Genomic DNA, 6,357 nt, shown 5'->3' with positions numbered 1-6,357 from the left:
ACAGAAAGGACACAAGAGAGTTAAGTGCACAGCAGGAGTTTTTTCTTTACAGAACAGAAAAGTGATCCAAAATGAGTGATGGCTTATCATTTTCTGTCCCCTACAGAGAATACAAACATCACTTTTTCTGTAATCTAATGCACTGGCTTCATTTTCAAAATGCATCACTTTATTTTCCTCACAAGGCAGCCACACATTGTAAACCTTAAGCACATGACGGTCACGTGATTTCAGCAAGCCCCAAGGCTTCCCAGAGCCTTCCCGAGCTTACAGCTGGAGGAATCCTGAGGTTTCAAATATTAAAGCTTTCTCCACAGCCTCAGTTCCTTTGATGTTTGGGTTATTGAAAACAAACTCGCTGGATAATTTGCCCTCAACACAGTCCATTTCTGTTCCTAAAAGTGTTGGCTGTGCTTTCTTCTCCATGAACACTCTGATGCCATCTTGAGCAACTTCTTCATCAGAATCTCCTTTTGTCTTTGTATAGTCTAGAGTATAAGAAAGGCCATTACAGCCCCTGGTTTGGACACTGACCTTCACACCTTCGTGCTCAGGCTTATCTTTAAGGAGCTGTTTTACCTTGTTTACTGCTGAAGGTGTCAGGTGAGGCGTCCCGGTCATCTGCGGCTTCCTCTTGCTCACCAGCTGGGACAGTGGCCCGGACTAATGAAACTGGCATCTTCACCACCCCGGCACCCGGGTGCCCAGGGCCTTAGCTCGGACACCTCAGCTTCTCTCCATGGACACAGTGGGCCTGTTTGTCCTTCCATCAGCTGATGGACACTTCGGTTGTTTTCACTTTTTGTCTATTGTGAATTATGCTGCTATGAACATTGGTGTAGAAATATCTGTTCGGGTCCCTGCTTTCAATTCTTTTGGATATGTACCCAGAAGTGGAATTATTGAATCATATGATTATTCTATGCTTAACATTTAAGGAAAAAATTATTTTCCACAGAGGCTGCACCATTTTACATTCTCATCAGCAGTGCACAAGGGTTTGAATTTCTCCATATCCTTGCCAACACTTATTTTCCACTCTTTTGATAATAATGATCCTAATGGGTGTGAAGTGATATCTTCTTGTGGTTTTGATTTACATTTCCCTAATGATTAGTGACATTGAGTATCTCTTCATGTGGTTATTTACCATTTGTATATCTTCTTTAGAGAAATATCTATTCGAGTCCTTTTTTCTTTTTTGTTTATTTGTTTTTATCTTTTGTCATATGTGCTTTTAGTGCCATATCCAAGAAATCATTGCCAAATCCAGTGTCATGAAGCTTTTGCCCTGTGTATTCTTCTAAGAGTTTTGTAATTTTTGGTCTTATAGTTAGGTCTTTGGTCTATTTTGAGTTAAGTTTTGCATATGGTCTTAGGTAAGGGTCAAACTTTATTCTCTTGCATGTGGAGATCCAGTTTTCCTGGCACCGTTTGTTGAAAAGACTGTTCTTTCCCCCATTCAATGGTCTTGGCACCCTTGCCGAAAATCCATTGACTGTATATGTGAGAGTTTACGTATTAGTCAGTTTTCTGTTGCTTATAGTAGAATACCTAAAAATGGGTAATTTCTGAAGAAACAAAATTTATTTTTTACAGCACTGGAGGCTGGAAAGTCCAAGGTCCAGGGGTCACATTTGGTGAGGGCCTTCTTCTTGGTGGTGACTGTCTACTATGATGCAGGGTGTCACACAAAGAGGACTAGGCAAGAGCATTTTACATGCTCACTTGCTCTCCTTATAAAGTCTTCTCCCTGATAACCCATTAAACCATTAACCATTAACCCACGAATCAATTAATCCATTTATGAGAGCATAGTTCTCACAGTCTAATCACCTCTTAAAGGCCCCACCTTTCAAATACCATGTTAGGAATTAAGTTCCAACATGAGCTTGGGGGGGACAAATATTCAGGCCATAGCAGTTGATATCAGGGCTCTCTATTTTTATCCAATTGGTCTATATGTCTGCTTTTATGAAGTACCACAATATTTTGATTCCTGGGGCTTTGTAGTAAATTTTGAAATCAGAAAATGTGAGTCTTTTAACTTTATTCTTTTTCTTTTGCAAGATTGTTTGGCTATTTGGGATGCTTTGAGATTCCGTATGGATTTTTGAATGGGTTCTATTTCTGCAAAAAATGTTGTGGAATTTTAATAGGTATTACATTGAATCTGTAGATTGATTTGGGTAGTATTGACAGATTATCAATGTTGTCTTCCAATCTATGAACATGGGATGTCTTTCCATTTATTTGTCATCTTTGATTTCTTTTAGCAACATTTTATAGTTTTCTGTGTACAGTCTTCAACTTCCTTAGTTAAATTTATTCCTAAGTATTTTATTATTTTTGATGCTACTTTAATAGAATTGTTTTTTTCTTTCTTTCTTTCTTTTTTTTTTTTTTTTTAAAGAGATGACCAGTAAGGAAATCTTAACCTTTGACTTGGTGTTGTCAGCACACACTCTCCCCACTGAGCTAACTGGCCATCCCTATATAGGGATCCGAACCCGTGGCCTTGGTGTTAGCAACACCACACTCTCCCAAGTGAGCCATGAGCTGGCCCTAATAATAGAATTGTTTTCTTAATTTCCTTTTCAGATTGCTCATTGCTATTTTATAGAAACACGGCTGCATTCTGTATGCTGATTTTGCATCCTACAACTTTGCTGAATTCATTTATTAGCTCTGGCAATTTTTTGTGGAACCTTTAAAGTTTTCTGCATATATGATGATGTCACATGTGAACAGAGAGATAGTTTTACTTTTTCCCTTCCAATCTGATTGCCTTTTATTTCTCTTTCTTGCCTAATTGCCCTTACTAGAATTTCCAGTACTATATTGAGTATAAGTGGTGAAAGCAGGCATCCTTGTCTTTTTCCTGATCTTAGGAGAAAAGCTTTGTCTCTCATCATTGAGTATAGTATTAGCTTTGTGGTTTTCATACATGCTCTTTTTTTGAGGTAGTTTACTTCGATTCCTAGTTTGTTGAGTGTTTTTATCATAAAAGGGTGTTGAATTTTGTCAGATGCTTTTTCTGCATCAAGATGATCATGTGTTTTCCCCCTTCTTTGTGTTAATGCAGTGTACTACATTTATTGATTTTCGTATGTGAACCACTCTTAAATTTCAGGAATAAATCCCACGTGGTCATGATATATAATCCTTTTAATGTGCTGTTGAATTCAGTTTGCTAGCATGTTGTTGAGGATTTTTGCATCAGTATCTTTAAGGGATATTGGTCTGAAGTTTTCTTTTCTTACAATGTCTATCTGGCTTTGGCCCAGTTATTCTTTAATGTTGGTATGGTATAGGCTTGTAGATTAGAGGAAGGGTGAGCATCATGAAAAGCTAAAATTTCAGCAAGGAAAAGGGGAGAAAAACATTTCTCAGATTCATTAACTGAACTTATCATCATTTACCTCATCTTAAATTGTTCTTTTGATATGGTTGCTAAAAATGTAAAAATCAAAATAAACATGCTTAAAAGGATCATCATATAAAATATATGAGAAATTTTAGACCCACTCTAGCCATCTGAAAGTAAACATGGAATATTATAAAAGAAACTAAGTTGGAGATAGTTTGAATAGCACACTTAAGAAATTGCATGAGTGAGAAGATGTTATTCAAATTACTAGATCATCAGACATTATTATCAGAGGACATTCCTATGATAAAGTAGTGACTGAAAAAATAATGGTGGGGAAAGTCCAGACCAGTGCTCTTTAATAGAAATATAATGCAAGTTATATATGCAATTTTAAATTTTCTAGAAGCCACATTAAAAAAGTAAAAAGAAACAGGCGAAATTAATTTTAATGATAAATTTTATTTAACCCAATATATGCAAAAATATCATTTCTACACATAATCAATATAAAAATTATTTATGTGCATTTAACATATTTTTTGTTCTAAGTAATCAAAATCATACGTTTTATACTGACAGCACATCTCATTTGGACTTCCCACATTGTAAACGCTCAGCGTGCCTACTGTATTAGGCAACACAGATCTAGGCAGCTGGATCCTGCTTGTTCAGATTTGTTCCTCAGTTTAATTTTTGAAAGCCTGACAAAAGAAATTGTCCACTTTTCTGTCCTCTGTACTTAACTGACCCAACTGTATGCTTGTATATAAGACAGTTCCTATAGGAAGATATAAATCCTAAGTCCTTAAATTATCTAGTGATGTACTTTTTAGAAATAGCAGATATTGGGCAGCTTGTGAAGCATAAGCCCTTGGCAAGCAGTCTTGGCATTGGCAGAGGGGAAGGAAGACTGATGGAAAGTAGCTGTGGCCGGTGAGTGCCTCGGGGAATTGCGGAGGATCTTTGGCTCACTGGAGCCAGCAGGAGGTAGATTTTTTGAGCGGATGGTAGATTGGGAAACCAAACATCAGGAAGCTTGGGTAGAAAAGTTGAGTGGACAGAGAGGTTGGCCTTTCTTCCCTCTTTGCTTGCCCTTGTGTAAGTACAAGGGAGGCCTGTAGGACTGGTGTCTTGGGTCTCAGATGTCACTGTCAGCAGCTGCTGCTCACACAAGCCATTGTCTTTACCTGTGTTCTCTTTACCTCATTCATATTCCCCTCCCCCCAAAACATCTAGTCAATATATTAAATACATGACCTTCAGAATACCTTGTCCTTCAAATTTGTGTGTGTGTTTTAAATTTACATAGATGGTATTAAGCACCTCTTCCTGCCTATTCTTTCTATCCTTGCCTTTCTCATTCTATCCTCTTGCTATCTTGTCCTGTGATGCTTTTTCTGCTTTGGGTTCATGTCTTTCAGTCATTTGGAATTTATGGAGTACCTAGTGCATGCCAGCTAGGGTGCTGGGCACATTACAGACATTATGTCATTCAAGTCTCACAGTAACCCTGCAAGGATGGTGGTATTTCCCTCATTTTTCTGAAGAAACCAACTCAGAGCAATTAGGTAATATGCCCACGGTTGCACAGCCAGCAATCTGTAGTCACACTTAGCTTTTTTGATTCCAAAATCCACAAAATCTGCCATTTCAAAACTTCTACTTCTTTAGAAAAAATTTACCCATCCTTCTCTTAAACGAAGAAATGATACAAACCAATTTGGCCATGGCTTAGGACCTAGAGAATCTAGCTAGTTAAGGGTTTGATGGTAGTACCAGCCAACGTTTGTTCAGAGCGTCTGGGATGCAGCACAGAGCAGTGGTTAGAGTGCACACTCTGGAGCCTTGTGGATCCCAGCTGTGCCTCAGGAATCTGTGGACTTTGGTCAAGTTGCCCAACCCCTCCCTTGGAAAGAAGCCAGATTCTACATAGTCGAGTGAAGGAATAATAAAGTAGAGGTTTGCAAGCGTTTTAATTCATTCATTTGAAAAATATTTGACATGCCTACTGTGTGACAAATACAAAGTCTCTGTCTCAGTGAATAAGAAGGCTGACCTGAAAGGAAGGATAAGGACCTTAGCTTCCGGAGGAAACAGCAGTGGGGTGATACCTAGGGTGCACTGTTAGGGCGCAACAGTCTGTCCTGTGCGAGTCTGCTTTGACTAGCTTTCTAGTCCATTCTTCAAGGGCAAGGTTTTATTTTCTAACAGTTTATTGAGGTATAATTTCCGTACTCTAAATTTCTCCCATTTTAAGTGTACAATGCAATGATTTCATGACACAGAGTTGTGCGACCATCACCTCAATTCCGTCTTAGAACATCTCCATCACTCCTAAGGCTCTTTTGCACCAAGAGCAAGGTGTTTTTGTTTTTGCAGTAGATGAAGTGAGGTGGTCTCTTGTGTGGATGGAGTATGGGCCTAAGGGCCAGCAGAACCGAGTCCTAGCTCTGCACTGTACCCGCAGGGGCTCGATCTCCTCGCTGTGACGTGAAGGCAATGCTTGCTAAGTTCCCTTACAGTTCTGAGATCTTACCAGTTTATTTAAGGAAGATCTGAGTATCTGTGGCAGTTAAAGGGGAGGCATTAGAGAAGAGAGAGATTTAAAATGTAAGAGGAAAGGGAAGGTTGATCAGAAAATTACCAGAAGGCATTCATGTGGGGTGTACTGGGAATTAAGTAGGTAGGGGCAGACTCTGAGGGCCTTCAAATCCAAGCCAAGGATGTGAGTCAGTTGACTGTCACGGGGATATGATGAAATTTTTGGTTATGGCTTTTTTATAGCAGAGAATGAACCAAGATATGGTATCCTGGACCGAGGATCAACGTTAGATCCTATCAATAGAAACGTGAATTTGATCAAGTTAACCTCTATACTTTCCTGTTTCTTTATCTGTAGATGATATAAACCTTAATGGATTTAAGTTAGTTGAAAGGTATGTGTGAAGCACACAGTCATGTTTGGTGCCCTATACTTGAGGTTT

General features: G+C 38.8%; 1 pseudogene; it reads right to left on the bottom strand.

Moving 5' to 3' along the window:
• Positions 1 to 292: 292 nt before the first annotated feature.
• Positions 293 to 679, bottom strand: LOC134381581 (iron-sulfur cluster assembly 1 homolog, mitochondrial-like; annotated as a pseudogene).
• Positions 680 to 6,357: the final 5,678 nt, after the last annotated feature.

The sequence above is a fragment of the Cynocephalus volans genome, chromosome 7 (assembly GCF_027409185.1).
Source record: "Cynocephalus volans isolate mCynVol1 chromosome 7, mCynVol1.pri, whole genome shotgun sequence".
Classification (NCBI taxonomy): domain Eukaryota; kingdom Metazoa; phylum Chordata; class Mammalia; order Dermoptera; family Cynocephalidae; genus Cynocephalus; species Cynocephalus volans.
Note: the sequence above shows the minus strand (reverse complement) of the source record. Positions and strands in the feature narration are given on the sequence as shown.